Source organism: Manis javanica, chromosome 1, assembly GCF_040802235.1.
Source record: "Manis javanica isolate MJ-LG chromosome 1, MJ_LKY, whole genome shotgun sequence".
Lineage (NCBI taxonomy): Eukaryota > Metazoa > Chordata > Mammalia > Pholidota > Manidae > Manis > Manis javanica.
In genome coordinates, this window is record NC_133156.1 from 213,158,608 (window position 1) to 213,175,966 (window position 17,359).

Here is a 17,359-nt window from a genome sequence, read left to right on the forward strand (position 1 = left end):
AACCAGCACATGATTGTATTGATTTTTTCTCTATTTATGTCTGTTTGCATTCCTTTTTATTTCCATTTCTACCTTGTTTGGGTTTAACTTGCTTTATTTTTTCATTTTCTTAAGGTGAAAACTTTGGTCGTTGATTTGAGTCATCTTTTCTGATATGTCTAGTGCTCTGAGTTTCCCTCTAAGACTACCTTAGCTGCATATTACAAACTTTGATATGTTGTATTTTCATTTTCATTCTGTTCAAATTATTTCCCAATTTCTCTTGTGACTTCTTCTTTGATCTGTGGATTGTTTAATTTGAAAGTTTTTCAGACATGTTTCTGTTACATTGATTTCTAGTTTTACTTCAATTTTGGCCCAAGAATATATTCTGTATAATTTTAATCTATATAATATATTGAGATTCTTTTCTTGAGGATTCTGTCTTGTACTACTTTCTGGATATTAGATACTCAGTTTTTAAAAATGTGTCTTCTGCTTTTGTTGATTGGAGTTTTTTATAAATGTCAGATCAAGGTGATAATGTTTTCTATATCTTTTCCTTTTACTTGCTCTATCATTTGTTGAGAAAGCAGTATTGAAATCTCCCAATTATAGTTCTAAATGGTCTCATTCTCTTTTCAGTTTTGCTTCATGTTTTTTGAATCTCTTTTATTTACTAGCACATATATGACATTTGATATATTGATTCCTTTAATATAACTTTTCTTTATCTCTGGTAATATATCTTGTTCTGAAGTCAACTTTGGTATTACTATAACTCTTTTTAATTTTTTTAGCTATTCCTGCTTTTTTGTTTTTTTAGTGTTTGCATTGTCATTTCTTTTTACATATTTCTGCTTATAATATCTGTGTGTCTTCATATGTATAATGAGTTTTTTATAGACTGCATGCTTTTGAATGCATGCTTTTTCTGTCAAGTTCTGCTTTTTAAGTATTTAGACCATTTATATGTAATACATTTTTAATATAGATGCATTTAAGTATATTGTTATCTCTTTGCCCCTTCTGACTTTGGGTCATTTTCTCCCTTCTTTGAAACTGAGTATGTTATATATTCCATTTTATCTGCACTATTGGTTTATTACACTCTCCAAAAAGTTCTCTTTTAGTAATTGCTCTAGTATAGGGGTCAGCAAACAACATGTATGGGTGAAATCTGACCCACCAGCTCTTTTTGTGAATAATGCTTTATTGGAACACAGCATGCTCATTCATTGGTATGATGCCTGTGGCCACTTTCATGCTACTATAACAGCACAGTTCAGTAGCTATGACATAGACTGTATGGCTTACCAAGCCTAAAACATTACTGTCTGGCCTTTTACAGAAAATATTTGTTGACCCTTTCCTAGTTTATATAATATGCATCTTTAATTTACCATAGACTTTTGTCATATAAAGTCATACCCCACTTCATTTATAATGTAATGTATACCTTAGAATAGCGTACTTCTGTTTTTTCCCTTTTTTCATTTGTGCTATTGTTGCATATGTTTTATTTCTACATATAGTCAGTTCTCATTATTTGTGATAATTATGTTCTTAAGGTGATCTCAGACACTGAACTAGTGAGAACTGAACCATTGTCCCTAGGGGAAATACAGGGTTAGGTTCCTTTGAGCATCTGGTCACAACATTTTCAACCAATAAATCATAAATGTGTTTCCGTTTAAAGATACCTCATTTAATGTATATTATTGATCCATTCACATTAATCTCATGGCCAACAGCACTTAACTAATGCCTGAATAAAATCTAACACATATTTTCTCCATAAGGCACATCATGGCCTTCTTGCACTTAGGAACACTAGACAGCACTTCAGTGTTTTGCTTGGGGGCCATTTTAAACAGAAATCACCATCAAAAAGCCACAAAATTCAGAACACCCGGCACTAAATAGACCATGAAAAGGATATGCAGTTTATGCTGCAAATGCTGAAACAAGATGGCAGAGCATCACCTTGTTCAACTTAAGCTGGAAATGTGTACAGAGTGACTCAAATTTTTCACCTTCTGTGCATGTCTGCAAGTAACTGCAAAAGCACAGAAAGTTTTGATTTTTAGTTTACAAATAAATTTGTGCAAGTAGGTGCATTCACATATGAATTCACATAGAATCTGCAAATGATGAGGATTGACTGTTTTTACAGATCCCACAACACATTATTCTTACTTTTAATACTAAATTATGTTTTAAAGAAATTAAAAGTGAGAAAAATGATCTTATATGTTTATCCACATATTTAACGTTTTCAGTACTCTTTCATTATTTTGTGGAAGATCCAAATTGTATGCAGTATGTCTTTTTCTCTAACTTCATTTACAATTTTTCTCTTCTAAGTTTTCAGAAATTTGAATATGATGTATCTTATTGTGATTGTCTTTGTTTTTGTTGTTGCGGTTTGTTGAGCTTAGTCTTGAGATTATAGTTTCCTCAACTTTGGAGTTTTTTTGGTATTCACTGAAGCTTTGTTTAGTCTTTCCTGTGTGGCTTATTTATCACTCTTACAAATTCTCTTAAATACATTCTTGTTTGCTTTCTTCCTCATCTATCTAATCCAGACTCTTCACTTGAAATGTGTAGTACAGTGGGAAAGCTCTACTTGAATTGCCTCCAGATTGTCCATGACCACATCTGAGCTAATAAATTATTTTAAAACCTTTTGCAATTCCAGCCTACTGTTGGAAATTAGTTGAAGTAGTGTGAACCAAGCTCCTTGTCAATGTTTTCCATGATTTAGTAATTTTTGATAAGATAGTAAATCGGGTACAATCAAATGAACGAACAAACAAGTGGAAGTGTTACTTTAATGTTTGAGTCTATTTTTTTTTTTTAGATAAGTATTTTTTATTGAAGGGTAGTTGACACACAGTATTACATTAGTTTCAGGTGTACAACACAGTGATTTAACATTTATATACATGATAATTCTAGGTACCAGATATCACCATACCAAGTTGTTACAATATTTTGACTATATTCCTTATGCTATACATTACATCCCAGTTACTTATTTATTTTACAGTTGGAAGTGTGTACTTTTTTTGTGTGTGTGTGTATGAGGGCATCTCTCATATTTATTGATCAAATGGTTGTTAACCACAATAAAATTATGTATAGGGGGGTCAATGCTCAATGCACAATCATTAATCCACCCCAAGCCTAATTTTCGTCAGTCTCCAATCTTCTGAAGCATAATGAACAAGTTCTTACATGGAGAACAAATTCTTACATAGTGAATGAGTTACATGGTGAACATTACAAGGACAGTCATCACAGAGGCTTTTGGTTTTGATCATGCATTATGAACTATAAATAGTCAGTTCAAATATGAATATTCATTTGATTTTTATACTTGATTTATATGTGGATACCACATTTCTCTATTATTATTATTATTATAAAATGCTGAAGTTGTAGGTAGATGCAAGATAAAGGTAGAAAACATAGTTTAGTGTTGTAAGAGAGCAAATGTAGATGATCAGGTGTGTGCCTGTAGATTGAGTCTATTTTTATCCTGTGAAATCTTATCCAATTCTTTGTTAACCCACAGGATTCTCTGATTACTGTCAGTAAGCATTTCCTAATGACTAACTTTTTTCCCCTTTAATTAGAAGCACAGTTTTTAGGTTTTTGTTGTATTTATGCAAAAATGGCTATGGTTTTCAAAATCTTTAACCACAAGGGCACATGTTGTGAAGGATCAAGTTTCTTAAATGTTTACAAACTCAAGACAACCTGCAACTTAAATTAACAGTGGTTTTCAACCTTGGCCACACCTGAGAATAACCAGGAAGCATAACAGAACCTTTCCTGGATCAGTTAAGTCAGGCTTTCTGAGAGTGGAGAATCTGTTTAAGAGCACTGTCTGTGGTTCTAATAAGCAGCCAGGGTAGAGTATCTCTAGTCTAGTGGAAATTGACAAGTTTAAAGGACCAAATAAGAAATAATCTGAAGTTTCTTCTCTCAGATATTTAAATTGTATATTTTTTGTATGAGGTTGTATCATTGTTTTCTGCATACTGGAAATACAGTAAAAAATATATTTTTTAAATCTTGAAATTCAAAAACTCAGTGAGGTCTGCATCTGATTATAGGTCAATGTAATCATTGAAAATTTTAGATAGGAAAAACAAGTGCTTGTGATTTTATTTCTTCTGCTTGAGAGTTTGCAGAGAGCTAAATAGTGTGATGTAATTACCCCCTACCTCAGTGCCATTGTCTGTACGGCTTCATGCAATTGAACAAATATTTGTGGTGCACTTAATTATGTTTAGTCACAGTGCTAGATGCAATGGAGTTTAGCAAAATGAAAGATAAATTCTCTGCCCCTAATGATTTATGCTCTGGGAAAAGAGAACATGAGTGAATGTCAAATTAATGTAATAGAAAGTACAATGTAAGTCCTAAAGTATAAAATGCTAAATGACTCAAAGGAAGAACTACCTTCTTATTGGGGAATTATGAAAGACTCTTTTAAATCTTTTAATCCCTACTTTTCACTTTTATTATCACCAACGGTAATCCTTCACCTGGGGAAATAGACCTCAGTTGCTAGTACTGTGCTCTGCTACCACTTTGATAGCTTGTACAGATAAAGCAAGATGCCTTTAACATCCTCAGTAGTCAAAGACCTATTTTTGAACATGTGGACTCTTTCTATCTTTTTTCAAGGTCAAATGAAGAGAGCTCTGTGACTCTGCTTCCTAACAGTGCTCTAAATTTTATGTAAGCTCCACCTAGGTGTTTGAGAAAATCATGGTGATTTCTGTTTTCCTCACTCCCTGCAATTAACTAGTCAGACATTTTTGGTTGCTGGCAATGAGTAGGTGACAAATATGTGATAAAATGATAGTTTATCAATAATATTATTTATTAATCTGATCTTAGTGGCTTCCAACCTAAACAAATGAAACTTTAACTCCCCAGTGCTTTGGGGATCCCTTCTCTGTTAAGAGTTTATTAGAAGTTAGAGGTGATCCAGAAATGACTGAAAGCTACCACCAGTTAAGTTTATGTTAACTTTTGTGCTTTATAAAATATACACATGTGACATAATCCATTTTCTACTATGTAGAAGACAACTGATTCCTTGATCTACATGGGTAAATTACTCATAATTTTCTGTTAGCTCTACTAATGTTCTTTTTATGATCCAGAAAATTGGAGACTAATGGTATATCAATTCTGTAGTTCATTTAATCTTCTGTTCTCAGGCTGTGTCTTTTTCATGTGCAATCTTAGCTCCTGTGAAAACCTGTGATTACTGTCTTAGACTATGACAGTATGGTATATTATATATTCCTCAGGAGATAAGGCAGTTTTATGGTTCTTTAAGTTAATTATGAGTACAGATGTGATTTAAGAATATTATAATGTTGAGTTCAACTGATTTAACTAGTTAGTTAATTACTAAAATTGAGCATTAATTGAGTAAACATGCTTTTCTGTATTTCTATGCCATTAGACTATTACATATAATATAAAGGAATGGAGATATTCCTGTGTTATATGTACATTTCCAAGGAACTAAACTGCCAGAGATCCTCTAGAGCAACTATAAAGGTATAGGGACAGTTAACTGAAACTTAAATCTTTTGATATTAGAAGAGGAACATGAAAACTAACCAAGAGTGTATAAATATCTTCATTAGGGAAAAAATTATTCTAAGAAATGGATGAATCCAAATATAAATAAAATTAAAAATTTTTATGAAGTGTTTAAAAAAATACTTTATGAAATAAATGTATTATCATGTTCCTGAAGAAGGAAGATTGATAGTGTACAATTTTTACTCCCCAAAATAAATTATTTTGGGAATTCAGGATTTTGTTAGGATTACTTTTACTATAACAGTGTTTTTCTAAAGTTTATTTGGGAGAAAAGTTGTCAAAAGCATTAAGTTAAAAATCTGAAAAGTAAAAGAGAAAGAGGAGAGGCAAAAAGAAGCTACAATACTTGAAACTATATACTTTTTAATGGAAATAGACAGATCCATGGTACATTTTAGGTATATGCCAAAAGAAGTACGGTAAGTAAAAGGAAATCATTTTTCAGAAATGGGGTTTAGAAAACTAGTTGAGCAGTTGAAGCAACATGAACATAGACTGCTTAATCCCTGACACAAAGGTAAATTTCAGAGAAATTAATAATGAATACGAGAATTCAAATCAAAGGAAAATTATAATAAAATAGAATTGAATGTATATCGAGCTTAGAGTAGGGTATCTCACTTTCAAATCAGTAAAAGGAAACAGGAAAATAATGGATTGCAGATTTGAATATTCAAAGTATAGTATTAAGTGTGTAAAAGTAAAAACAAAAATAAGATTGGTGAATTATTACAGTAAGTATTTTATAAGGTTAATATCTTTATTCTATAAGAGCTCGTGTATTGGTAAGAAGAACAGTGATGCTATAGTCAAAATATATTTGACTAATAAATATTCAGTCAGATGATATAAAATTACAGTTCACCAAAATATCAAATTAATAAATAAGCATGTTTGGGAAAATGTTCAAAATAGTAATAAACACAGAGTAGGTATCATATGTTCAATTAAGGGAAAAATGAAATTGGGATTTCCATTATACACAAGGGGGTGATAAAACCTCATAGAAACAACAATCAATGATTCCAGGCTTATAATATGTTAAAAACTTCATCAAATTCTAACTAACACAGATAATAAAAAACATACACACTTAGAACTCTTTGTTCCCAAGAAAGTACCTCCATAACCAACAGATCATTTATAATTGAGCTTTGCTTAAAACTTGGATGTGGCCAAAAGAGGCCACTCTTTGAATTCAGTCCAATTTTCATGACACATCCTGAGGGTGGATGGGTGGAGTTTCTTTTGTTGTTGTCTTTAACATAAGCCAAGATTCAGCTTCCCTTTCTTGAAGATTTGAAATGCTTCCAGCATTTTTGTTAAGTTGGAATTGGTGCTGTGTTAATGCCTTGCATGTAGTAGACATTTGCTAATGGACACATTCTACTGCTTTTACTGCTAAGACCAAGATACTGCATATAATCTGGTGGCAGTGATTACTTCCATTGATGAAGATTTGTCATTGTTAAGAGCTACAGAGAAAGAAATGAGCAGATAAGCATCAGTAAGTATTCTTTTCTGTCCTGTTTAATGTAAGTGCCTTAGTGGTGCCCAGCTTGCTCCTAATAGTTTAGATTATCAAGACATTTAGTTCGTAGAGCTCTTTCCTCCTAGGATTGTGCAGAAGATCAAGTTCTTCTAGAATACTCTGAAATTCTTAGTTATTCACTCTTGATGATAGCAGTGAACTTTTCCTATTCCTTGTAAGAATGTAGATCAGAACTATTTTATTGGCAAATATTACAGCCCCAGTATCTGATTTTAGTGTAAATGATGAAATTAAACATGTGATTCTCAATCAAAGTGATTTTGACTCCCAAGGAATATTTGGCAATGTCTAAAGACATTTTTAGTTGTCACAACCGAGGAGAGGAAGTGTTACTGACATCTAGTGCAGTTACAGTGCATAGGAGAGCGCCCCACAACAAAGAAACGTTTGGCCCACAATATCAGTAGTGCTTAAGTTGAAAAACCTTGAGTTAAACTATGTAGAAATAGTATTTCTGAAGTTTGGAGAAATGGAAAACTTGTGTTATACTATTGTAGAGTCTTAGTGAATATGAATCTCTTCTAGATGTGAATTGTAACTTGACGACTTTACAGTAGGATTTCTAGTTTGGCTTGGATTTGTTTGTTTTAAAAATAATGCACAGTTTCCATTATGAGTATAGCTATATTTAAACTGTATTAAACAATGTACGTATAACTTTTATATACATATGTGTGTGTGTATGCCCTCATATTGCTTTATAAAGTAAGCTTAGCAACAAAACAGGATCTCTGCCTTCTAAACGAGTTTTTAAGCTGAAGGGAGTGCTTTTTATACTGATGAAACCCAAAGAGTTGTGGGACTGGCAGTCTGGAGAACCGAGAAGGCAGACAGATCTAAGCAGCAGGTAGAACTGGGACTGAGCCAAGCAGAAACTGGCTGGTCAGATCGCTGTTGGGAAGCCACTACCAGAGAGTCAGATTACAAATGAACAAGTCAGAAGTCTTGCCCATCTTAGAGTGATTGTCCTGCATGGATCCCAGCACCAGGTCTTATTAGCATTTAAATCTCTTCTATTTTGTTGCTGTTGTTATGGTGTGTGTTAAAAAAAAAAAAATTTCAAGGAAGACATAGCAGTGTTTTCATATCAAACAAACGGCAGACTTACAGAGAGATTTTGATTGTCACTTTCTTGTTTTGTTATTATAGACCATACTTAACTTCTGATCCTGATCTGTAGAATTAGGATGGTAATACTTACTTCCATTAAGAAAGTCTGGTGATTAAATGTAAAGCCCTTCATATAGTGTCGGGCACATAGTTAGTGCCCTGAAAATAGTGATACTCATGGGTTTTTTTTTCTTATTAAGGTATCATTGATATACACTCTTACAAAGATTTCACAAGAAAAACAATGTGGTTATTATATTCACCCTTATTATTGAGTCCCTCCCATACCCCATTGCAGTCACTTCCCATCAGTGCAGTAAGATGCCACAGAGTCCCTGTTTGTCTTCTCTGAGCTGCACTGTCTTCCCTGTTACCCCACACACACTGTGTGTACCAATCATGATAGCCCACAATCACCTTCCCCCTCCCTCCCCATTTGCCCTCCTCCACCACTCCCCTTTGGTAACCACTAGTCCCTTCTTGGAGTCTGTGAGTCTGTTGCTATTTTGTTCCTTCAGTTTTGCTTTGTTGTTATACTCCACAAATGAGGGAAATCATATGATATTTGTCTTTCTCTGCCTGGCTTATTTCACTTAGTTTAAAACCCTCTAGTCCATCTATATTGTTGCAAATGGCAAGATTTCTTTCTTTTTTATGGCTGAATAATATTCCATTGTGTGTATGTACCACAACTTCTTTATCCATTCATCTACTGATGGACACTTAGGTTGCTTCTGTATCTTGGCTGTTATAAATAGTGCTGCATAAACAGAGGGGTGCATATATCTTTTTGAATCTGAGAAATTATATTCTTTGGGTAAATTCCTAGGAGTGGAATTCCTGGGTCAGATGGTATTTCTATTTTCAGTTTTTTGAGGAACCACCATATTGCTTTTCACAATGGTTGAACTAATTTACATGCCCACCAGCAGTGTAGGAGGATTCCTCTTTCTCCACATCCTCACCAGCATCCGTTGTTCCTAGTCTTTTCTTTTGTTGGCCATCCTAACTGGTGTGAGGTGATACCTCATTGTGGTTTTAATTTGCATTTTTCCCTAATAATTAGCAATGTGGAGCATCTTTTCATGTGCCTCTTGACCATCTGAATTTCTTCTTTGGAGAAGTGTCTGTTCATAGTAATACTTATGGTTTTAAAATCCTTTTAAATCTGAAAAGATTATTGATCCTGTGTAGTTGTAAAATTTTAGTTAATAGCAAAGCATCTATAGCATTCTTTCAACATGCTGATATTGCTTTTTACCGTTGCCTTTTGATTTTAGTATTTAGCACATGAAAAACTATAGAGAACAAGTCTTCATTTTATTAGAGAACTGGGTACTTGTTTTTGAGGAAGTTAAATGAGATGTTAGTGGATGTTAGTGTCCCACCTTCTGACTTTCATATTACCAAGAAAATTCCACTATGATGCTACTGCTATTGTGTTAATTTGTTGAATGAATATAGTAAATGTAATTGGAGAGTAAAGGAAAATTGGCAGACTATTCATTTTTAGCTATAATGGTGTTTACTGAAACTGAAATGATTCTAACTGAAGCTTACTGGCTGCTTTTAGCTGATGTAACCATTTGTTTTTAATTTTGATCAATTTTGACCATTTATAGGACACTAAACTTGAAGAATCTTTGCTTATGTGTCCTAATTAGAAGCGATTTTGGTCTATTCTTTGAATGTATTGTCTCTGCAGACATGGGTTGGGTATAATTTTCAGATTCTGCCAAAGTAGAGAGAAAACCCCAGCTGTATCTTTTGTTTTCAAAGTTGTCATTCTGTGTTGTTTTTTTCTGCCCCATTCTTTCCACTGCAGCTGTGTTGCAGTGGCTAGGTGACATCCTACTCTTTGCCCCATCCCTACATTTTTGTCTTGGCGAAACTGTGTCAGGAAACCATAACTAATCTGGAGGCTCAAACTGGACAAAAGTTTTTTTTTTAAATTGTGCTGTATATTCAGGTTAAGACTTGGATGGAATAGAAAGTTATGAAAAGTTTGAATTAAAGATAATCAGAATAAATAGCAAAGAGAGAAAAAAGAAAATGAAAAAAGATAACTTTAGTTTGTGTCAAAGAGAAATAAGAAATAATGTTAAATAAAGTGGCCCCTCTGGTATGTCATAGCTAGAAAATCCTGGGTTGGAGATTAATGATGAAAGTGAAAAGTAAACTCAGAGTCCACACTGAATAATTTTTTCATTAATCAGTGCTTTCTATTTGTATATAGAAACAGAGTTGCTGAAATTATTTTCTTTAATTAAACACTTTCCTAAAAGATGATGTTAAATTAATATATTTGTTTCTGGGAAATAATATTAGTGTTTAATTAGTTACCTCTGCTAAATAGTCAACTTTTTTCAGTAAGTGCCTGTTAAATACTAAGTTCTAGGTGCTGGGCATTTTGTAGGGAACATGAAAAGAGAATGCCCTTGTCCGTGTGGGGCTTATTTACTTTGGTCTGGTTTATATTTAGAAAGACTTAGTCTGAAAATTTACTTGGCATCAAAATTAAAATGACTTTAGTATTCAACTTCTTGAAGTAAGTGAATATAAAGAAACATGTAGTGCTGAGAGTGTTCTAGATCTTGACCTGGGTGGTAGTTATATGGGGATTGTAGGGGAAGCTGTAGTTGTGTTCCAATTAAGATTAGTGCACTTTAGTCATTATACTTCAATTAAAAAACGTTTTTTAAAGTAAAATATACATTGAAACTCTCCAATGGTTTCCCATTGCACTTAGAATAAACCTGCCTGCCTTTTTAAAAAGTGCATAGTGATAAATTATTTGTTCAGAAAATGTAAAATTCTGAAGCTGTTGCTTCCAGTTCTTGGCTATTGTAAATAGTGCTGCGATAAACATAGGGGTTCATCTGTCTTTTTCAAACTGGAGTGCTGCATCCTTAGGGTAAATTCCTAGGAGTGGAATTCCTGGGTCAAATGGTAAGTCTATTTTGAGCTTTTTGAGGAACCTCCATACTGCTTTCCACAATGGTTGAACCAATTTACATTCCCACCAGCAGTGTAGGAGGGTTCCCCTTTCTCCACAACCTCGCCAACATTTGCTGTTGTTTGTCTTTTGGATGGCAGCCATCCTTACTGGTGTGAGGTGATATCTCATTGTGGTTTTAATTTGTATTTCTCTGATAACTAGCAATGTGGAGTATCTTTTCATGTGTCTGTTGGCCATCTGAATTTTTTCTTTGGAGAACTGTCTGTTCAGCTCCTCTGCCCATTTTTTAATTGGATAAGTATACAGTATTTTTGTTTGTTTTTTGATATGTTGTTTAGAACTTATAAGGACCTCACAAATAATGAGAAACAGTCTGAGAAATGGTTGGATTTAGAGTTTTAAGTATTATCAATTCATTAAAAATGGTGAAGAATGAGAATAGCTCATTTACAGAATTAAAAGGAAGTACAGATATCTCTTACCCATATGGAAAAATGTTCAACTTCTTATAATTTAAACTATACTGAAATACCATTTTTACCTAAGATCAACAAGCTTGATAATTAATATGCTTGGTATGGACTAAATTGTGTCCCCTCTTCCCCTCCTCCAATCTGTATGTTGAAGCCATAACCCTCAGTGTGACTATTTGGAGATGAACTTTTAGGAGATAATTAAGGTAAAATGAGGTCATAGGATGGGGTCCTAATCCTGTAGGATTGGTGGCTTTTTAAGATGAGGAAGAGAGAAAGAAATCCTCCCATCCCTTTTGCATACACAGGAGAAAAGTCATCTGAGCACACAGCAAGATGGGGACTGCTACAAGCCAGGAATAGGGCATTCACCAGAACTTGACCATGCTGGTATCTGGATATCAGCATTCCACCAACGTGAGAAATGAATTTCTTATGTTTAAGCCACTCAGTCAGTCTGCTGAATTTCGTTAGCCTGAGCTGGCTGATAAAACACTATAAAATGGGATGTGGGAAAAAATAAGTTCTCTCAGTATTTCACTTGTGAAACTATAAACTGGTGGAGCCTTTATAAAGAGCATTTTGACAATATCTAAAAATGTCAGATGTGCATGTTCTTTGACTCAGCAACTCTACGTCTAGGAAGTTACCCTGTTCTCGTACTCAAAAAGTTGAAAAAGCTGTGTGTATAAGATTATAATTGGATATTGTTTGTAATAACAAAAGATTTGGAACAGTAGATAAGATTCACATAGCACTCAAAATATATCAAAAATTCTAAGCTCTTTACATATATTCACTTAATTTTCGTGCCAGCTTTACAAAGTAGGCACTGTTTTACAGATGGAGAAACTGAGGTTTCTTAGCCAAAGTTCTACATGTAGTAAGTGAAATGGATCAGAATTTGAACTCAAGGCTCTTTGGCTTTAGTTTTTTTTGTTTGTTTGTTTGTTTTTGAGAGGGCATCTCTCATATTTATTGACCAAATGGTTGTTAACAACAATAAAATTCTGTATAGGGGACTCAATGCACAATCATTAATCAACCCCAAGCCTAATTCTCAACAGTCTCCAATCTTCTAAAGCATAATGAACAAGTTCTTACATGGTGAACAAGTGTTTACATAGTGAATACGTTCTTACATGGTGAACAGTGCAAGGACAGTCATTTCACAGAAACTTTCAGTTTTGATCACGCATCATGAACTATAAACAACCAAGTCAGATGTAATTATTCGTTTGATTTTTTTTTTTTGAGAGGGCATCTCTCATATTTATTGACCAAATGGTTGTTAACAACAATAAAATTCTGTATAGGGGACTCAATGCACAATCATTAATCAACCCCAAGCCTAATTCTCAACAGTCTCCAATCTTCTAAAGCATAATGAACAAGTTCTTACATGGTGAACAAGTGTTTACATAGTGAATACGTTCTTACATGGTGAACAGTGCAAGGACAGTCATTTCACAGAAACTTTCAGTTTTGATCACGCATCATGAACTATAAACAACCAAGTCAGATGTAATTATTCGTTTGATTTTTTTTTTTTTTGAGAGGGCATCTCTCATATTTATTGACCAAATGGTTGTTAACAACAATAAAATTCTGTATAGGGGACTCAATGCACAATCATTAATCAACCCCAAGCCTACTTCTCAACAGTCTCCAATCTTCTAAAGCATAATGAACAAGTTTTTACATGGTGAACAAGTTCTGACATAGTGAATAAGTTCTTACGTGGTGAACAGTGTTTCGGTTTTGATCACAGATCATGAACTATAAACAATCAGGTCAATTATGATTATTCGTTTGATTTTTATACTTGATTTATATGTGAATCGCACATTTCTCCCTTATTATTATTATTATTATTTTAAATAAAATGCTGAAGTGGTAGGTAGATGCAAGATAAAGGTAGACAACATAATTTAGTGCTGTAAGAGGGCAAATGTAGATGATCAGGTCTGTGCCTATAGACTAAGTATTAATCCAAGCTAGACAAGGGCAACAAAACATCCATGGATGCAGAAGATTTCTCTCAAAACAGGGGGGGGTGAGGTTATAAGCCTCACCTCTGTTGATCCCCAATTTCTCACCTGATGGCCCCCCTGTGACTGTGCCTGTCTTAGGTTGTTCCTCCCTTGAGGAATCTTACCCATCTCTGGCTAACCAGTCATCTTCCGGGGCCCTGCAGGGAAATGTAAAGTTGGTAAGTGAGAGAGAAGCAATATTCTTTGAAAAGGTTAGCTTTTTACTTCTTTGCAGATTTATGCCCTGCGACTTCTATGCCCAGCATTTGTCTTGAGGTATCTTTACCACTTGGAAGAATTATGATACTCAGTAATTTTCAATATGAGGCACAAATTCTACTAAAGCATTGTAATTAGGAAGGAAGAAGAAAAGCTATAGAAGTAGCAGACGGAAGAAGATATGAGATTGATTATTTCCTTGACATATCTTTTTGTAGAGTAACATAAGCATGTACAGGTTTCAAACTACTAATTAAATTGCATACACACAATAAATAATAGGAATACAGCTACATAAGAAAAGCAGACCTACAATTACCAGCCATATCCAGTGAAATCAAGAAAACCAGTTAGGTACCCTACTCATTGGTGAAAACTTATCAATGATATGATGGATATTGTCTAACTGAATTTGAATAGTTTTAGAAAAATCAGACAAATTAAAACAACATTCCTGGAAACTGTTCACATCCCATATGTTCCTTTAATAGTAGAAAGTCTATAGTCGCATGATTTTGGAGCGCTGCAACTTGCACTTCTCCTAATTCTTGGTTGAGTTCCGACAGTATAGATCCAGTCAAATTTGTTGTTTTACTGTATGCATAGGCCAGCTTAGATATCTCCTTCTTCATTCCAATGGCAAGTCCAAGAACCGGTGGGATGAATGCAGCTACAACTGCCCAACAGCGCCAGGATCTTCTTTGAAGTTTTTTGATGATCTTCTTCTGGAATGACTCTTCCAGAGGATGTTGATGTTGGAAGTTCTTCATATCGTATCTTAATTCGTTTTCTGTGTAGCCAAATTAGGCTTTGGTCCTCTGTATAAACACAAACAAACCCTTTGCCCACACTTTGATATGACCTTTATACCATTGTGAAGAACCTATTGGAGATCACCACACAGGAACTGCTTTTTTTTTTTTTTTTTTTAGAGAAAGGAATATTATCGAAAAAATGTACTTCCATAGCTGATCATCTGACACTCTTTAAAAGATCAAAATTAAGGATATGTGAAGCATGCATTAATCGTTGATTTGCAGTTAGTTTTATCCTATCAGGGAGTAATCCCCCTTTTCTTTCTCTCTCTTTTTTTTTTTGTTATCATTAATCTACAGTTACATGAAGAATATTATGTTTACTAGGCTCTCCCCTATACCAAGTGCCCCTGCAAACCCCCGTACAGTCACTGTCCATCAGCATAGCAAAATGTTGTAGAATCATTACTTGTCTTCTCTGTGTCGCACAGCCCTCCCCTTTCTCCCACCCCCCACATTATGCATGCTAATCATAATACCTCCTTTCTTCTTCCCCCGCCTTATCCCTCCCTACCCACCCATCCTCCCCAGTCCCTTTCCCTTTGGTACCTGTTAGTCCATTCTTGGGTTCTGTGATTCTGCTGCTGTTTTGTTCCTTCAGTTTTTCGTTTGTTCTTATACTCCCCAGATGAGTGAAATCATTTGGTATTTCTCTTTCTCGACTTATTTCACTGAGCATAATACCCTCTAGCTCCATCCATGTTGTTGCAAATGGTAGGATTTGTTTTCTTCTTATGGCTGAATAATATTAATATTCCATTGTGTATATATGTTCCACATCTTCTTTATCCATTCATCTACTGATGGACACTTAGGTTGCTTCCAATTCTTGGCTATTGTAAATAGTGCTGCGATAAACATAGGGGTGCATCTGTCTTTTTCAAACTGGAGTGCTGCATCCTTAGGGTAAATTCCTAGGAGTGGAATTCCTGGGTCAAATGGTATTTCTATTTTGAGCATTTTGAGGAACCTCCATACTGCTTTCCACAATGGTTGAACTAGTTTACATTCCCACCAGCAGTGTAGGAGGGTTCCCCTTTCTCCACAACCTCGCCAACATTTGTTGTTGTTTGTCTTTTGGATGGTAGCCATCCTTACTGGTGTGAGATGATACCTCATTATGGTTTTAATTTGCATTTCTCTGATGACAAGCGATGTGGAGCATCTTTTCATGTCTGTTGGCCATCTGAATTTCTTCTTTAGAGAACTGTCTGTTCAGCTCCTCTGCCCATTTTTTAATTGGCTTATTTGCTTTTTGTTTGTTGAGGTGTGTGAGCTCTTTATATATTTTGGATGTCAACCCTTTATCAGATCTGTCATTTATGAATATATTCTCCCATACTGTAGGGTACCTTTTTGTTCTATTGATGGTGTCTTTTGCTGTACAGAAGCTTCTCTGCTTAATATAGTCCCACTTACTCAATTTTGCTTTTTTTTCCTTGCCCGGGGACATATGTTCAAGAAGAGGTCACTCATGTTTATGTCTAAGAGATTTTTGCCTATGTTTTTTTCTAAGAGTTTTATGGTTTCATGACTTACGTTCAGGTCTTTGATCCATTTCGAATTTACTTTTGTCTATGGGGTTAGACAATGGTCCAGTTTCATTCTCTTACATGTGGTTGTCCAGTATTGCCAGCACCATCTGTTGAAGAGACTGTCATTTCGCCATTGTATGTCCATGGCTCCTTTATCAAATATTAATTGACCATATATGTTTGGGTTAATGTCTGGAGTCTCTAATCTGTTCCACTGGTCTGTGGCTCTGTTCTTGTGCCAGTACCAAATTGTCTTGATTACTATGGCTTTATAGTAGAGCTTGAAGTTGGGGAGTGAGATCCCGGCCACTTTATTCTTCCTTCTCAGGATAGCTTTGGCTATTCGGGGTCTTTGGTGTTTCCATAAGAATTTTTGAACTATTTGTTACAGTTCGTTGAAGAATGTTGCTGGTAATTTGATAGGGATTGCATCAAATCTGTATATTGCTTTGGGCAGGATTGGCATTTTGATGATATTAATTCTTCCTAGCCACGAACATGGGATGAGTTTCCATTTGTTAGTGTCCCCTTTAATTTCTCTTAAGAGTGTCTTGTAGTTTTCGGGGTTTAGGTCTTTCACTTCTTTGGTTAGGTTTATTCCTAGGTATTTTATTCTTTTTGATGCAGTTGTGAATGGAATTGTTTTCCTGATTTCTCTTTCTATTGGCTCATTGTTAGTGTATAGGAAAGCCACACATTTCTGTGTGTTAATTTTGTATCCTGCAACTTTGCTGTATTCCAATATCAGCTCTAGTAGTTTAGGGTATTTTATGTACAATATCATGTCATCTGCAAATAGTGACAGTTTAACAACTTCTTTACCAATCTGGATTCCTTGTATTTCTTTGTTTTGTCTGATTGCCATGGCTAGGACCTCTAGTACTATGTTAAATAACAGTGAAGAGAGTGGGCATCCCTGTCTTGTTCCCGATCTCAGAGGAAAAGCTTTCAGCTTCTCGCTGTTCAGTATGATGTTGCCTGTGGGTTTATCATATATGGCCTTTATTATGTTCAGGTACTTGCCCTCTATTCCCATTTTGCTGA

General features: G+C 34.7%; 1 protein-coding gene across 3 annotated transcripts in view; it reads left to right on the plus strand.

Annotated features, from left to right (window-relative positions):
* Positions 1-17,359, plus strand: part of PRKD3 (protein kinase D3) — a 90,392-nt gene that overhangs the window by 21,737 nt on the left and 51,296 nt on the right. Inside the window, exon 1 of one of the 3 annotated variants that reach the window (XM_037009366.2) lies at positions 6,484-7,126. The exons of the other annotated variants lie outside the window; for them this stretch is intronic. The gene's annotated coding sequence lies outside the window, so the exon portion shown is untranslated. Of the gene's footprint in view, positions 1-6,483; positions 7,127-17,359 lie in introns of those variants that run through there. 3 annotated transcript variants of the gene reach the window in all.